Genomic DNA, 19414 nt, shown 5'->3' with positions numbered 1-19414 from the left:
TTTTGTGGATCATTTCGAAGTTTTCTTTTCATAATAGCCCACACATTTTCTATCGGGTTAAGGTCTGGACTGGAAGAAGGCCAGTCCAGGACCTCGATTCCATTTTCTTCCAGCCACTTTTTCGTTTTTTTGGCAGTATGGGAAGAAGCTCCATCTTGTTGGAATATGTATTCCCCGCAGTCTGCTAATTTCGATAACGACGGAATCAGATTTTCCTCCAAGATTCTAATGTATTTTTCTGCATTTACGATCCCATCTATGAAATGGAGCTGACCTACACCTTTTGATGACATACATCCCCATACCATAACGCTAGCTGGAAACTTGACGGTACGTTTTAAACAGTCTTTGTGGTATGCCTCGTTTTTTTTTACGTATTACCCTTTTTCTTGCATCACCAACACATACATCGAACTTGGATTCGTCGCTGAAGATAATACTGTCCCATTGCCGTTGTACCCAAGGGCGTCTCTCTTTCGACCATAACAGACGTTTTTTCATTTGGGCCGCTGTAAGCAATGGCTTTTGCTTGGCCTAAATAATTAAATATATGAATTATCAAGTTGATTTCGATATAACGGGTTAATCTTTAACTTACTTTATAGAAATTATAACCTATGCTTTACAGTTGCAATCGGGTCCACTCACGTTTTACGGGCTTTCCAATTGCTTCAGACCACTTTAAGGCTATACCGCGAATAGTGCTACGACGATTTTGTTTAATAATATTTGCCAAAGCTCTTTTATCCCGAAGACTTATTTTGGAAGTCCGACCTCTGTTGGAAACATTATTGCCAAAATTTCCGCATACTTTGTATTTGCTAACAATACTTTGTATTGTTGATCTTGGAATTCTAAGATCGGTAGAAATTTGTCCATACGTCTTTCCCGATTTGAACTTATCAATGATTAAAATTCGAATTTCCTCGCAAAGAGGTTTACCACGTGTCATTGTTAGAAATGATGCAAATTACAATAAAATGAAGAGAAAAAATTATTTTTTTTTACTTCTTTGCATTCCTATTCTCTTGTTGTAACGGTACATTTGCAATTTTTGTTTACATTTTGATCTATTCATTTAGACTGAGCGCAATTTATACACTGAACGCATTAATAGTGGTCAAATAATTTTTAATAAATAATAAAGGCTTTTTTGTTTATCTATTTTTTTTAACATTTTCATACAGTATTTAGGATTTTTATAAAATGAATGTATAGCAAATAAAACGACCTTTCAGAAAAGTACAAACTTGTTGGTGTAATTAACATAATTAAATATTAATTCAGGCGTTTGTGGCTAAAGAGTGAAAAAATAGCTGGTGTACGAATTAAATGTGGTTAGGGCTCGTATGATGTAAGTATATGGTATCTAACAACCATGCAAAAAGTGGTCCACATCGGTTAATAAATATATATAGCCCCCATATAAACCGATCCCCCGATTTGGCTTGCGGAGCCTCTAAGAGAAGCAAATTTCATCCGATCCGGTTGAAATTTGGTACGTGGTGTTAATATATGGCCTCAAACACCCATGAAAAAATTGGTCGAAATCGGTCCATAATTATATATAGCCCCCTACCAACCGATCACCAGATTTGACCTCCGGAGCCTCTTGGAAGACCAAAATTCATCTGATTCAGTTGAAATTTGGTACGTGGTGTTAATATATGGCTCAAACACCCATGAAAAAATTGGTCGAAATCGGTCCATAATTATATATAGCCCCCATATAAACCGATCCCCAGATATGACCTCCGGATCCCCTTGGAAGAGCAAAATCCATCCGATTCGGTTGAAATTTGGTACGTGATGTTAGTATATGGTATCCAACAACCATGCAGGAATTGGTTCATATCAGTCCATAATTATATATAGCCCCCATATAAACCGATCTCCAGATTTGACCTCCGGTGCCTTTTGGAGAAGCAAAATTCATCCGATCTGGTTAAAATTTGGTACGTGACGGTAGTATATGATATTTAACAGCCATGCCAAAAGTGGTCCATATCAGTCCATAATCATATATAGCCCCCATATAAACCGATCCCGAGATTTGGTTTTGGAGCCTCTTGGAGGAGCAAATTTCATCCGACTCAGTTGAAATTTGGTACATTGTGCTTGTATGTGGCCGTAAACAACCATGCCTAACTAGGTCCATATCGGTCTATAGTTATATATAGCCCTCAGATAAATCGATCCCCAATCACAAATCAAACAAATCATTTGTTTAATTTCTTTGCATCACGAAGAAATTATCGAACAGTTTCACATTTCCTAAGTCCAATCCCTTGCATAATCTTCGATTTGCATTTTAGGGCAGAACTGAAGCGATTAGAATACTGGCAGTTTTCCAGAATTAATACATCTATAACTTGTTGTCTTAGCCGATAGAAATCCATATGAAGTTCCAGTGTTGCTAATTGTAGTATTTTGCGTTTGTTATATGTTCTTCAGAACCACTGTTATTGAAACTCTTTGTGTGGAATTTCCCTTAACCTTATCGTAAGGTATTAAGAATGCAACATGTTGTAAATGCAGTGCAAATTTGTTTTAACCTTGTTGCAGGCAACGCCTGTTATAGTAACATAGCACGCATTTCAAGATGCATTCAAACAAGCGGACTGATACATCACTAGAATTCACAGAGCAATCTTTCGTACACTGATACTTCATACATATTCTCTTTTTAACTGATGTGTCAATGTTTGTTGTAAAATTATGTATTTTAAGTAAGCATTGAATGAATGATGTAAAATAGGTATAATATCTCACTCATTCACTTACTTACGTGTATTTGTATTTAAACAATACATTTGAGGCACATTGAGCACTCAAATGATTCGAACTTTGTTTTGTAGAGGAGTTCTTGAAGATAAAGTTCTTTATAAATCAGACTTACTACACAGTGTGTATAGTACGCAAATAGGTTTAAGTGACAGGTAGATATTAGGTTATATCTATATTTATATTTTGACCAATTAGATTACAACGACATAACCTCCCTCTTTCTCTATAACTAACTGGCCTAGGGAAAATGTATTAGATTTGTGAACATTATGTAAAACAGGCTTAAAAATTATTTTCAAGCTTCAAAACTGTTAGTATTTATGCACGTAGATTTCTGCAACTACATTCCTCGTCTACTGAAAGTAATTGCTAGTAAAAATTCCTACATAGATTGAAGGCATGCCATAATATGCCACTATCATTTTGTTCTATCATCATCATAGCATAACGAGTATGAGATAAAGTAGTCTTTGGCCAATGGTAATCTTGTGGTTGCGGTTTTGTTTTACTAAACAGAAGATGCCAACGAATCATTGATACCCTTCAATGTTTATGCATGCCAAATTGTCCATGAATTATTATCACACTTATGACTTATTTCGTAAGGAATAAGTAAAGATTTATCTAGAGGAACAAGTCTATCTTTGGCAACGCAGGCCTTAGATATTTAATCTCCTTTAGATGTGATCATATATTCTAGCAATTTTGCTCTGTTGATGGCGTTTGCAATTCCTTGCACCTATTTTAGGGAGTTGCTCTGTTTTGTCGGAAATATTATTTATTTATTTACAATCATAATAAATTATAAAAATAAACTGAAAATATACATAGATGTTAACAACACAGGTAGATTGATTAAATTTTTTTAGGATAGGCGATTTCGTTATTGTCTTAGGGAAACCTCGACCTTCCAAGAGATGTCTCCTGCAAATGAACTTCATTAGAAACGTCCTGGGTTGATAGTACAACAACCATCCGTTATACTATCAACCCAGGACGTAGTAGACTAGTTTCTAATGAAGTTCTACGGAGACAAGTAAAGATACATGTTCGAATATTATGTGGATGAAATTTGGTCCTCGAAGAAGCTCCGGAAGCCAATTCTCAGTATATATGGAGGCTGTATGTAATTACCCTTCTTGTGTTTGATCTGAACCTCCGTGTACACACTGACCAAAACCAAAAGCAGGACTTTCTTTGTGACTAGAACTGTCTGTTCAAGATCGTACACACTGACCAAAACCAAAAGCAGGACTTTCTTTGTGACTAGATCTGTCAAGAAGAGTTGACCAGAATTCTCCCAATGAGTCTACCAAGAAAGGAACCGATGCTAAGCCGCAGGACTAGGAATCGGTACAAATGGAAGACCAAGGAGGCGAGGAACTGTCCAAGGCTATTCCCAAAGGGTACAACGAGGCTATGCCGGAAAGTCAGGAATCGGGCGCTAAGGAGAAAACAAGGAGGCAGTCAGACGCCCAAAGACTTGTACAAGAAAATAATTAGGGATAGGCCGGAAGATCAGGAATCAGGGTCTAGAAGAACACAGGGAGGCGATCGGTCGCCCAAGGAATTATCCAAATAAAGAGCTGAGGACCGGTCGGAAAGCCAGGAACCAGGTTCGAGGAAAACACGGGGAGCCGAAGAAGGCATCGAATCCCGAGATGATGTCCTAATGGAGAAAGCATGATCCAAGTCATACAGATTAATCTCAACCAGATCGAAACGGCAACCAGCGCTTTAATGGAAAAAAATAATAAATGATCCAGGAGCCTTGAGGAAACTCGCAACAATGTAAATGCATTAAACCATGCAAAATAACCAAATGTTCTATGCTAATACAGGAACTAGGTTAGGTTAGGTTAGGTTATGTGGCAGCCCGATGTATCAGGCTCACTCAGACTATTCAGTCCATTGTGATACCACAGTGGCGAACTTCTCTCTTATCACTGAGTGCTGCCCGATTCCATGTTAAGCTCAATGACAAAACAGGAACTAGGCTAAGAGTCCTTCTCTTTTGTCTGGAGACGTCACCAGCAGATGCCACGTCGCTGAAACAGGAAAATGACAAGTTATACCTTTCGATAGTGTACCTGCCATAACCGGTTGGCTGATAAGTCCCCGGTCTAACAAAGAAAAACACATTTTTTTTGGGCAAAATTCGTTTTTATTATTCAGCGCAGTTCCCTTCAAAAGCAATACAACGATTATAACGACCTTCCAATTTTTTGATACCATTTTGGTAGTACTCCTTCGGTTTTGCCTCAAAAAAGGCCTCAGTTTCGGCGATCACCTCTTCATTGCAGCCAAATTTTTTCCCTGCGAGCAACCTTTTGAGGTCTGAGAACAAGAAAAAGTCGCTGGGGGCCAGATCTGGAGAATACGGTGGGTGGCGAAGCAATTCGAAGCCCAATTCATGGATTTTTGCCATCGTTCTCAATGACTTGTGGCACGCTGCGTTGTCTTGGTGGAACAACATATGGGGCCGTTCATATGGGGCCGTTTTGACGCGATTTCGACCTTCAAACGCTCCAATAACGCCATATAATAGTTACTGTTGATGGTTTTCCCTTCTCAAGATAATCGATAAAAATTATTCCATGCGCATCCCAAAAAACAGAGGCCATTACTTTGCCAGCGGACTGTTGAGTCTTTCCACGCTTCGGAGACGGTTCACTGGTCGCTGTCCACTGAGCCGACTGTCGATTGGACTCAGGCGTGTAGCGATGGAGCCATGTTTCATCCATTGTCACATATCGACGGAAAAACTCGGGTGTATTACGAGTTAACAGCTGCAAACACCGCTCAGAATCATCAACACGTTGTTGTTTTTAGTCAAATGTGAGCTCGCGCGGCACAGAGCTTCCGCATATCCAAATATTGATTAATGATATGACTAACACGTTCCTTTGATATCTTTAAGGCCTCTCTCGATCAACTTCATTTTACGATCATTCAAAATCATTTTGTGGAGTTTTTTGATGTTTTCGTCGGTAACCACCTCTTTCGGGCGTCCACTGCGTTCACCGTCCTCCGTGCTCATTTCACACGCTTGAATTTTACATACCAATCAATTATTGTTGATTTCCCTGGGGCAGAGTCCGGAAACTCATTATCAAGCCAAGTTTTTGCTTCCACCGTATTTTTCCCTTCAGAAAACAGTATTTTATCAAAACACGAAATTCCTTTTTTTCCATTTTTTTTTTTTCACAATAATAAAAGTTGCTTCACAAAAGACGCTCTATCTCACAAACTAATTAACTTACAGACGTCAAATTTTGACACGAATAATTTGAAGGTTGGTACTATATAAAAATAATATGCATTCAATACTAGCGACGCCATCTATGTGTCATACCGGGGACTTATCAGCCAACCTGTTAAAACATGAAAATAACAAACTCTTCTAGACTGAAAGTAGACTATTGACTCAAAAACTTGTGATTTCTCCTAACAAAGTTTTTGCCGCGGTGCTGAAACAGCAATTGACAATGTATACCTGGCGATGCGCCGGAGTTGCAACAACTGGTAAAAAAGTCAGAAAACCAGGAAATGGGGGGCTGGTAGGTTGTGATGCTAACTGGGGCAGCACCAATATTAACAGGCCAATCCATTGTAGAATGTCTAAATATGAATAACGTAATGACACTATATACGGGAAATAGAGAGGAGGTACTGGACATTACCATAAATTCAGAGAATTTAAGAGACCTTCTGGGGGAGGTTATCTCAAGAGCACCCATACTTCGCCCATGAGGTATAAAAAACTGGACCAGAACCGGACCCAATAATATTCCCAAATATGGCGAAGACCGACAAGATAAAATTCAGAACAAAGAAATGACTCCATCTGGAACTTGGCTCCATCTTGGAACGGTTCCTTATATCTCAGTTGTACTCATTGTCATATCAAAAAAATTTTCAACATCAATGTAAAATTTCAATTGTCTGCGAAAATCGAATATCAATTTCAAACTTGAAATCAACAGGTTCAGATTGTTGGCCAATAACTAACCAAACCCAATGTCTTACTGTGTTTACGCACTCCCTACAATAGAGTACCCACAAATAGGCCTATTGCGGTTATAACGCATGCAATGTCATGGCAAGAAAAAAAGCACGTGAGGAAAAAGCAGACCCTCAACAAAATTGCCCTCTTACCGGCAATTCATTGCAATTCACTTAGAACGGCGTATGTTACATAGTTTTCCTCATGAGCGAATGTGACTTTGACATTTTGTTCAGTTTTGTTTAACATTTTCAGGAAGAAAAAAAAAAAACACTACGGACAGACAGACAGACAAAAGACTGCAGAATAGGACCCCTTTCCCAAATGCTATAAAAGCACATGCCAGAGAGGAAAATACTTATCAGCATAAACTAGGCTGGTTACACTCCTCAAGTACTTTCCCTGGTAATTGTCTTTATCGTTTACAACATTTGCAAGTGCAAGTGTTCTGCTACTTGCATGGGGTTCAAGCAATTGGCATTTTTGCAACAACAGTCTGATGGCTCTAAGCAGACAGAAGCACCGGAGTAAGAGTAAGAACAGAAATAAGTGCCTAAGGACTCTTAGCTACACTTACAGGAAGTAGTTGTTACATTGAATAACAACATTTGTTCATGGTGCCATGTAAGCAAGCATGAATATGAAGTCAGAGTAAGGGAATGTTTGATATGTGTAACCCGGGGAATTTGCTGATATCCTTGTCCATAGATTCTCATTCATTCCTTACTCCTCCATTTACAGCTTGACGTATAAAAGCTGCGTAATGAATTCTTTTCATTTTTTTTAATTGTGTTACAATACATTTTTTTGTACCGTTCAAAAAAATGTTCCTCTCCTGGTTGCTATTCCTCACAGAACAAAAAAAAAAAAAAAAAAATAGCAAAGTACTTATTTATTTATTGATAGATAGCCCAGCGCCCTACATTGATAAAACTTTAAGGAGTTTTGCCTTAAGGCTTTTTAAGGGCATCTCTGCTTCTACATTATGAAGGACTAAGAAACAGAGTAGCGTATTGTAACTGCTTCCAACAGTTGTCAGAATGTCAAGCTCAAGAATTTCTCTGTTGAGTGGGGGAAAAAATGAAATGCGAACCACACAATCACTCAATGTGGAAGAAATGTGAGCAGAGTATAGAAAAAAACGTTAAAACTAATTGCAATTTAAATTGCGCGAAAGAAATTCATCAATTGAAACAGGTCAAGGACGATGTAATGCCATCTGGTTATAATAAAATTTTGCGGAAATAAAAAATTGGAACACTGATGAAGTGGCGATGTGGAAAAAATAGTACATGAAACAAACGTTTGGGAGAAATGTGTTAATGTGAAGTGTTAACTGAGTTTTGTAACTAAAATTATTTCACTCTTCTTGATCGATTTCTTTGGAAGACTTTGACGATATAAGAGGCCGCTCAGGGAATATTAAATTATTGTGATGCAATTGCGACCATACTAAGATAATCTATCCGTTGTGATGTCACATACATTCAAAATAGCTCATTTCAATACCGCTCAATTCAGTACAAATATTACCTAAATAGGATTTGGTTAGGTTTGAAAAGATATACACCTGAAATTTAATTTAGACCATCAGTTGGTTTTCTTGTTTGGGTCACCACCCCACTCGCCCACGCTAACACATGTATAGTTAGGCGTGTATTCATTTGTATCTGGCATTTTCTATAGAACATTTTGTAAAAATTTTATTTCTATAGTAAATTTTATCAAAATTTTAATTTTATAGAATTTTTTTTTTAAAGTTTATTTCTATAGCAAATTTTGTAAAAATTATATGGACTAAACTACAAGTGTAGCTTAACCAACAGAGGGAAAGAATGTCTGTCAAATTTATTTGGGCAAAGCTCTATAGACTGCAAGATGGTTGGATGGACGCACGTTTCGGAATTACCACATTCCTCATCAGCATCCTCTACTTGCAGCAAAACTATCAACCAATTATCAGAATAAATTCAGGCATTTCACTAAACCCAAAAGTAAAGCACACTTGAACCTCCCGAAAAAAGGTTTCCACAATAGCCGGCTTATGCCGAAATAAATTTGTACAAACATGTCTCTTTTCCTTAGCCACCGTCAAATCATCGATTTGAGTGCAGTTGGTTGGCTATTTCCGCATAAGCCGACTATCGTGGAGGATGCTGATGTGGAATGTGGCAATTCCGAAACGTGCGTCCATCCAACCATCTTGCAGTCTATAGGGCTTTGCCCAAATAAATTTGACAAACCTTCTTTTCCTCTGTTGGTTAAGCTACACTTGTAGTTTAGTCAATGCATGGTTTTAAACTGAAATCAAAAACAACAACAATGATTAAAGAACAAAAACCAACAATAACAAAACAAAACGAATGAAAATTTTATTTCTATAGAAAATATTGTCAAAATTTTATTTCTACATAAAATGTCGTCTAACTTTTATTTCTATACAAAATTTGTTCAAAATTTTACTTCCATAGAAAATTTGGTCAAAATTTTATTTCTATAGAAAATTTTGTCAAAATTTTATTTCTATAGGAAATTTCATCACAATTTTATTTCTGTAGAAAATTTTGTCAAAATTTTATTTTTATAGAAAATTTTGTCAACATTTTATTTCCATAGAAAATTTTGTCAAAATTTTATTTCTGTAGAAAATTTAGTCAAAATTTTATTTCTGTAGAAAATTTTGTCAAAATTTTATTTCTATAGAAAATTTTGTCAACATTTTATTCCTATAGAAAATTTTGTCAACATTTTATTTCTATAGGAAATTTTATCACAATTTTATTTCTGTAGAAAATTTTGTCAAAATTTTATTTTTATAGAAAATTTTGTCAACATTTTATTTCCATAGAAAATTTTGTCAAAATTTTATTTCTGTAGAAAATTTTGTCAAAATGTTATTTCTGTAGAAAATTTTGTCAAAATTTTATTTCTATAGAAAATTTTGTCAAAATTTTATTTCTATAGAAAATTTTGTCAAAATTTTATTTCTATAGAAAATTTTGTCAAAATTTTATTTCTATAGAAAATTTTGTCAAAAATTTATTTCTATAGAAAATTTTGTCAAAATTTTATTTCTGTAGAAAATTTTGTCAAAATTTTATTTCTATAGAAAATTTTGTCAAAATGTTATTTCTATAGAAAATTTTGTCAACATTTTATTTCCATAGAAAATTTTGTCAAAATTTTATTTCTATAGAAAATGTTGTCAAAATTTTATTTCTATAGAAATTTTTTTAAAAATTTTATTGCTATAGAAAATTTTGTCAGAATTTCATTTCTATAGAAAATTTTGTCAAAAGTTCATTTCTATAGACATAAAATTGTCAAAATTTTATTTCTATAGACAATTTTGTCAACATTTTATTTCCATAGAAAATTTTGTCAAAATTTTATTTCAAACTTGTTTTTATTGTATTCGACCTGTATTTGATTTTTCCAATTAATGAAATGTTGATTGAAACGAGCTCGAGGTCTGTATTTTTTTTTATTTATTTTTTTATTCAATATTTCGTCTTACTAGTATGATAGTATGACAACAGACGCTGTGTCGTTAGGTTCTACTCAATAGTGGGTGTAATATTTTTGTTGTTTTCAATAATTTCCCGATGAAGTCTTTCAATGAAAAGACGAAATATTGAATAAAAAAATAAATTAAAAAAAAAAATACAGACCTCGAGCTCGTTTCAATCAACAATTCGTTAATTGGAAAAATTTTATTTCTGTAGAAAATTTTGTCAAAATGTTATTTCTATAGAAAATTTTGTCAACATTTTATTTCCATAGAAAAATTTGTCAAAATTTTATTTCTATAGAAAATTTTGTCAAAATTTTTTTCCTATAGAAAATTGTTTTCCTATAGAAAATTTTGTGATAATTTTATTTCTATAGAAATAAATTTCAAAATTTTATTTCTATAGAAAATTTTGTCAACATTTTATTTCTGTAGAAAATTTTGTCAAGATTTTAGTTCTATAAAAAATTTTGTCAAAATGTCATTTCTATAGAAAATTTTGCCAATATTTTATTTTTATAGAAAATGTTGTCCAAATTTATCTCTATAGCAAATGGACTGAATTGGACTATTCATTGAGCCTGAAATATCGGAATGCCACTATACCTAACCTAACATATCCTTCGTTGTCCTTCGGCGTATGTTAAAATTTTGACTCTGCAGATACTATAGAATGCATTTTCTCAAGGACTGCAAAATATATCTCCTTGAATGTGATGGCTACTGTTTTTAGACCGAGGAGAAACTACTTGCCTTCTTGGGAGCAGTATATTGTTTGGAGTGTTTTCCCATGCCCAAAATTTCGTGCAGGATATAAAATTGCTACTATCTCTTCTTTTTCTTCAATTGCAAATTCGAATCTGAAAATGCGGTCTTCTTATACGGGGAATTTTTTCACTTTATATTCCGTTGTTTCTTATGCATTTGGGCGTGTCCCTAAATGAGTCCTGGAAATACATAAAATGTTTCCAATTTTTGGGATAGTTTTCAAAAAGATTTGTAGCATATACAAATGTTATAAACTCCTATCGAAATATCCATAAACCATTAAAATTTACATAAACACACCACATCGAAAGTAAAAGTAATACAAAAGTATATTGAAGTTATATTTCAATACTAAACATTACAAAAAATAACTTTTGTTTTCTTTTCTCTCTAGTGCAGTTGGAATATCCTTGAACATCATAGCGGTCATGGCACTGTCCTTCAAATCGACCAACATAAATAAAAATAAACATCACCATCAATATCACAAAAACAAAACGGAAATTCTTATTAATTTGCCATTATTGGCCAGACACACAGGAAGTTAACTTAATTTTGGTTAGAGCTCTAAACACAAATTAGCCCCGGAAAGGACGAGACAACCAGGAGTAATGCTAAATAAAACCAAAAAGAAAACACTAAATTCTAAAACAAAGTGTCTACTAGTTTTGCAAACAAAAAACAGAAAAAAAACAAAAATAAAATTGGTTTTAAATTTTGCAGCTTTGATGTTCATCAACATCATCATCATTTAGAGGGTACATTGTTTTATAATTGGAATAACTGCAGCAGACATTTTTAGAAGCGTTTTATTGTCATAGATCCTGGGCTAAGTTCATAACCTTATTAGTGTGTTTTTTTAAGGTTAGTAAAAAATTTGAGTTTAGATATTAACCTGTGTCCTTGATGATATACAAGGGGCATTAAAAACGTAAGGCCTTTATTCTGCATTTCGCTCTTCAAAAATGTTTTCACTAAATCTAAATCTCACTTAGAAAATTAATTGTAAACTTTCAAAAGAAATGATTCGAAATGAGTTACTTTATATATGTGTTATAAAAATTGGGTCCGCAGGCCAATCACTGGGGCTAGAGTTCAAACACTGAGTTTTCGGTTTGGAATTCCAACACTGTAGGTTTGGTCAGCAGTCAAGCACTGGGGCTTCTAATTTAAACTCTTAGACTCTGGAGTTCCGCATTCAGTTCAAAAGCCGAGGCTTGCATTCATTGATATGCGTAGTAGTTTGTAATTGTAGTAATTTCTCGATTTATACTTGAATTTGCTTATTATTGGAGAGAACCACCGAACCAAAAGCAGCTGCTAAACCCGACGTGTATCAGTTACCAGAAGATTCTACCGAATTCAAAACCAAGATATTTGATTACAATTTCGTGAAATGATGTTGACATTCGCGGCAGCTGGTATTATTTGCATACGACAATATTCATCGTCGTACTTTTAAATATTCAATTATATGCAAATCGATAAATTCAGAATTTCCATACAAGGGATTGTCTCGATTATCTACATATCGATTTTTATCCTAGACCTGTGTTGTTATATAAAAAACACAATCTAGACATGGATTGAACTGGTAGTTAATATCATTCTATCTATTCGTATCTTTATTAGTCCGTCTATCTTTCTACCTGTCTCCACTTCTCAGTCCGTCCATCTTTTAATCCAGTTACATTCAATTCATCGATTTAAAAGGCCCCCACCAAAGGCCTTTCTAACATAGCTATGGTGTTTCTCGTATGTGTATCTTCTTAAAAAAAATGGATTGTATCATCCAACCACACAACACTCAATTGTGCTTCATGTAAAGTGGTTATCTGAACTTACTAGCTCCACAGGTGATAGTTCTATCCCCATGGATAGATTTTTTTTCCTTCCTGTCCTCTTGTACTCTAATAGCATAAGCTACTATGACTTCATTAGTAATGTACTGACCTGCAAAGAGAATAAAAACAAGAAACATTTTAATTTAATTTATATTTTGCAAGCTTTAAAATGCATATGGAGAATTTGTGTTTTTTTAAGAAAGACATTTTAATTAGCAATTGAAATTATGTAAAATAACATCTTTTTTTTTTTTGCGTAAATAGATGGTTCTTATTAGGCCTATGTTCTTATGTTATATGTTGCAATTCAGTGAGAAAATATCCATGTAAATTGTTCATAGCTCCAATTGCTGATATTACCATAGCCTGTGAGTTCTCTCGCACTCTCTCTCTCTCTCTCTCTCTCTTTCCCTCTCTGTGGTAATATTAAGATAGGTCATTGATTGGTGCGTATAGACCTTTGCTAAAGGTAGACATATTTTTTTAATTCCGTTTTTTGTGCTCTCTGTAGACCATTTTCACTTTTGTTTCACCAATGTTGTTTTTTTTTTGTTTTTGTGAAGTAGATCATATAAAAATGATAAGAATGTTTTTTGTTACATTTAAATATATGTTGTTACCATAATATTTGCGGCTAACAATTAATGATGATCTAAGGCCACTTGGTGCTAAATGCCAGTGAAATAAGTAAGAATCCATACATGTCTGAAGGTGCCTTGGTATGTTTTTTATAAGGGTGTAATGAAAATAAAATTTTTTCAACATTGGAACATCCATTGATACATGAAATTTGTAAATTCTATTTGAATTTTAAATTATTCTAAGGTTTAAGGTAAAAAGTAGATAGTCTTTGGCACATTTTAAAAATTAAAATTAATGGCTTAGGAAGAACTTCCAATTTTTTTGTTTTGGTAGGATGTCAACTGATCCAACTATTGCACAGTGGGCCAAATGACAGGTTTTTGACGCATTAAATCAACGGAAACACCCAGAGCTCTGAAATTTTGTACATATATCACTGGGGATGAGAATAAAGTACGATTAAAATTTTGGACCGATCCGCCCACTTCCACGCCCACTTTAAAATGAAGGCCTATTTCAACCCAAAGGAAGCGCCTAGAGCTCTGAAATTTTGTACATGTACCACTGGGGACGAGAATAAATTATGATAAAAAATTTGGACCGATCCGCCCATTGCCACGCCCACTTTAAAATTAAGGGCGTATTTCAACCCAAAGGAAGCGCTTAGAGCTCTAAATTTTTGTACATGTACCACTGGGGATGAGAATAAAGTATAATCAACATTTCGGACCGATCCGGCCACTGCAACGCCCACTTTCTAGTGTAGGATGTATCTCAACCACATTTATCATACACCAAATCAAATATTTCAATATGTAGTAACATTGGAAACTGAAAATCTAGATTAGAACTGATGCTCACTGTTACTCCATCTTGATCACTGCCTTAAAGTGTATATGATTTCAGCAATTTTAGTTTAATTCAATCGCTCATTTTAGCTAAAAGTTTCAAATACCATCATTTGTGCAACACTATGTTGAAATGGGAACATATTCGTTAAAAAATAACATTTTGTTCTTGACACATGTTTGCAGTGATCATATTACTTCTGTACGTGTCACTACCTTGACACTCTGCTATATGTAAGTCTATATGTAAATATTAGCTTTATGATTAAGCATATTTTGTAACTGAACTTGTATCGACGAATCAGTTGCAGTAAGACACCCAGGACGACATTTTATTTTATATACCTATTATTAATGATATGGTAGATATTGCAGATTTACCTAAATTTCTCATTCGTTACCATTGTTTTGTCCAGATGTTTCTACTAAACAAAGTAACGCTACTTCATTCTATTTCCCTGCACAATTATTTTACTTTTTTCTTGATGGTAGACTTATCACTTTTTAATGTTTTTGCATTATTATTACAGCACTGGGAGTTGTTTTCTATCCAATATTTAACAATTTCTGCGTTTTGATTGTAACACCATAATTATAACAGGGTAGCTTTATTAGCACTTATAAGCAGACAAATTTATGTTTGCAAGAAAGACAACATCTCAACCTTTCTAACGCAGTATAAAACTCAACCAATACGTTCCAATATAGTAAGTTCTACTCCAGAAAACATGGGACATACATTATATTTAGCAAAGAAAAAATATGCTTTTTGTCACACATTTTTCTTAAACAACCAAACAATATTTACCATCGCTGTTAATTTTTACTAAAAGTACATACTTTGACTTAAATTTTACATTTTAAATTAAGTTTATAACTTTAAACACTTTTTTTACCAGCAAAATCTCTAAAGCACCTTGCTAAACTATGAATTCAAGAAAAAAGTCAATGGCAAAGAGTTGCCACTTCGTCGGCCTGAGACGGCCAAATGGGTTGCCATATTGTTTTACCATTTTGGATTTTTTTTTCGTAATCTGTTGTCAACTTTTTCGTACCACCAAATATTTAATTTTCACAAGTTCAAAAATTGATTTTATGCGTGAGAGTTCGGTCATTTGGCCCAATGTGTATTGGTACAAAAGTATCCAATAGAACTCACTGTAGGAAGGATGTCCTATAGGGGACATCCCTATATTAGGGTTGTGGGAGATCTGTAGAGCAGTGACTGCGGAGAGTACTTTCGAAGTAATATCTAGAGAAAGATTTTAATGGGGCTATATATAGTCATTGGTATATAAGGCCCATATTTTTTGGGATTGGTTTGCCTGGTTTCTATATATATAATAAAAACCTATTAGACATGACCCAATGTTGTGTGGTTGTCTGAAAAAAATTTAAAATATTATGATTTTGAAAACAGAAATTAATTTTCATAAGAGCCTATGGGTGAAAAGATTCAAAGACCTCCTCTAACTCAGACTGATCTCGCCCAAAATGTCGCATTGTTGTAAATTTCAGCTCGACCAGAATACATTGATTTCAAAAGTTGCGTTGGTTTGTTTTGTAAAAAAATTTACCCAGTCCAATAAAATGTTCTTTATTCCAAATACATGTCACAACAGCGTATATATAAATTTCAATGAAAAAAAAAAAAATTGGAAGAAACTGGGTTAATATGCTAATGATTTGGCACCAATGATTTTCATACCATCCACCATAGGATAGGGGATTTATTAACTTTGTCATTCCGTTTGTAACACATCGAAATATTGCTCTAAGACCCAAGAAACAAGCTATCGACTTGAAACTTTGCACAAGTAGTTGTTATTGATGTAGGTCAGATGGTATTGCAAATGGACCATATCGGTTCACTTTTACGTATAGCCCCCATATAAACGCACCCCCAGATTTGGCTTGCGGAGCCTCTAAGAGAGGCATATTTCATCCGATCTAGCTAAAATTTTGTACATGGTGTTGGTATAGGGTCTCTAACAACCATGCAAAAATTGGTCCACATCGGTCCATAATTATATATAACCCCCATATAAACCGATCCCCAGATTTGGCTTGCGGAGCCTCCAAGAGAATCAAATTTCATCCGATCCGGATGAAATTTGGTACGAAGTGTTGGTATATGGTCTCTAACAACCATTTCAGAATTAGTCGATATCGGTCCATAAATATATATAGCCCCCATATAAACCGATGCGCAGATTTGACTTAAGGAGCCTCTTGAAGGAGCAATATTCATCCGACCCGGTTGAAATTTGGTACATTTCGCTAGTGTATGGCAGATAACAACCATGCCGAAATTGGTCAGCATCGATCTACCTATATATAATAAACCGATCCCCAATAACAGAAAAATCACGATTGGCACTAGAGCCAAATATATTCTACCAAAATTTTATTGCCATAGAAAATTTTTTCAAAATATAATTTCTATACAAAATTTTGTCAAAAATTTATTTCTATAGAAAATTTTGTCAAAATTTTATTTCTATAGAAAATTTTGTCAGAATTTTATTTCTGTAGAAAATTTTGTCAAAATGTTATAATCTTCCAAAACATCAAGAATTCTACCAATCTACCAAACAGTAAAAAATCTGCCATTTTTGGTAGACTCGTATATAGCCTCCATATAAAACGACCCCCATATTTCTACGCGATCCATGGTGGAGGGTACATAAGATTCGGCCTGGCTGAACTTACGGCCGTATATACTTGTTTTCTTTCTTTTTACTTCTCGTGAGAAGAAGAAGAAGATTTTGTAAATGGTTTCCAAAAACTTAGAAAAGTCAGTAAATTGTAGTTAGCTGTTCAACGCATTATAGAAATTTCAAAACATGGAATACAATTTAGTTAAATTTGCGCATGAGATAATTCATTTTGTGCTTCAAATAGCTTATCTTTTGTTGTACATGAAATGACCCATATATAAACTTTATATAATTGAAAACAAAAATTTATTATTAAAATTTAAAAAATCAAATAAAAGAAATTGAAAATAATTGGAAATATTATAATTCCACACTCAGAGAAGAATGTGATCACCTCAAACAAGTTTCAAAGCAAAATGCTATTTTTGGACGGTGAACATGAAACATGTTTGTCGCAACCATGTTATTTTCTCGAACATTTTGTATCTGATTTGGGCAACGATGTATATGTTTCTTGAGAAAATAAAATTTTTGCCATAAAAATGTTCCATGTTCACCATCTAAAAATAACATTTTGCTCTTTAAAATGTTATCATATTCCGTCACTGCGTTCACTAATTGCACTCCACCCTATTAATCATGCCTAAATGCGTAAAGATATTGACAAAACTTTCTAAAGAAATAAAATTTTGACAAAATTTTCCATAGAGATACAATTTTGACAAAATTTTCTATAAAAATAGAATTTTGACAAAATTTTTTATAGAAATAAAATTTTAATAAAATATTCGCTATCGGTAAAAGTTTCATAACATTTTCTATAGAAAATAAAATTTTGACAATAATTTCCCTATGGGTAACATTTTGACAAAATTTTCTCTAGGAATAAAATTTTGGCATAATTTTCTCCGTGTTTCCCGAGAAAACAAACCTTTTGCCATAAAAAGGTTTCATGTTCACCATCTAAAAATAACATTTTGCTCTTGAAAATTGTGTCATATTCCGTCTCTGCTTTCACTAATTGCATTCCACCCTATTAATCATCCCTAAATGCGTAAAGATATTGGTTAGTTTTCCCCACAATTGTCGAAAGATTCAGAAGTGCTGTGCAGTACATACGTAAACCCATTTTTTGCCATTGCGACAGGAAACACTTAGCAAAAGGTTTGTATGGATCTTCTGTTGCTGTTGTCTGAAATGGATGGTTAGCTATTTACAGTATTCCCTTGAAGGCGAAATTCTTAAAAGATTATCGCAGATAGTGTCGGTAGTGTTGCGTACGAAGGAAAAAAAAAACAAACGCCAATGAACATGGTAATTTTTTGTCTCATTGTCTTGGGAGTCAAAACAGTGGAGTACCAAGGATTCAAGACAATAAAATAAGCCATACGTTAAAGGAGTTTTGAACAAAAGGAAGTAGACCATATATTTAAACACCCTCATTTCATTCATTTTTTTATTCAACAAATTTATTGTTTATCTTCTGAATATTGTATAAAAATAAAAAAAAAACAGTATTTCTTTCGATGGCCTACTTTTCGATCGATTGATGGAGAACAGTTAAAGGCTGGATCTGTAGTAATCGGCACTGCTGTTGCTTTTCTTTTTTATGTTGGGTTTTTAAACTCACGACGATCAATCGATGGCGTGTGCTTGGAATTTCCATAAAGTTTAAATTTATGGAATTTTAGTTTTATTTGTGGGGATATAAGTGAGAGTGTTTGTTTAGTTTTACTGGATGGGGCTATGATCGCTTGTTTTCTACATCAGTCATTGCTAATATTGTCCGTGATAAAAAATTTTATGTAGAATTTATTTAGGCGCCAATAGAGATTAAATGTGGCCACAAATATATTTACTCGATTTGAAATATCCCACTTCGATTATTCTTTAAGCAAATGAACTTTAGCAATATAAAGGGTGATTTGTTAAGAGCTTGATAACTTTTTTTTAAAAAAAAACGCATAAAATTTGCAAAATCTCATCGGTTCTTTATTTGAAACGTTAGATTGGTCCATGACATTTACTTTTTGAAGATAATTTCATTTAAATGTTGACCGCGGCTGCGTCTTAGGTGGTCCATTCGGAAAGTCCAATTTTGGGCAACTTTTTCGAGCATTTCGGCCGGAATAGCCCGAATTTCTTCGGAAATGTTGTCTTCCAAAGCTGGAACAGTTGCTGGCTTATTTCTGTAGACTTTAGACTTGACGTAGCCCCACAAAAAATAGTCTAAAGGCGTCAAATCGCATGATCTTGGTGGCCAACTTACCGGTCCATTTCTTGAGATGAATTGTTCTCCGAAGTTTTCCCTCAAAATGGCCATAGAATCGCGAGCTGTGTGGCATGTAGCGCCATCTTGTTGAAACCACATGTCAACCAAGTTCAGTTCTTCCATTTTTGGCAACAAA

At 34.2% G+C, this 19414-nt stretch overlaps 1 protein-coding gene across 1 annotated transcript in view; it reads right to left on the bottom strand.

Annotated features, from left to right (window-relative positions):
- Positions 1 to 19414, bottom strand: part of dve (SATB1_N and homeodomain domain-containing protein dve) — a 360655-nt gene that overhangs the window by 212028 nt on the left and 129213 nt on the right. The window lies entirely within an intron of this gene.

Source organism: Haematobia irritans, chromosome 5, assembly GCF_050003625.1.
Source record: "Haematobia irritans isolate KBUSLIRL chromosome 5, ASM5000362v1, whole genome shotgun sequence".
In the NCBI taxonomy this organism is placed as follows: Eukaryota; Metazoa; Arthropoda; class Insecta; order Diptera; family Muscidae; genus Haematobia; species Haematobia irritans.
Note: the sequence above shows the minus strand (reverse complement) of the source record. Positions and strands in the feature narration are given on the sequence as shown.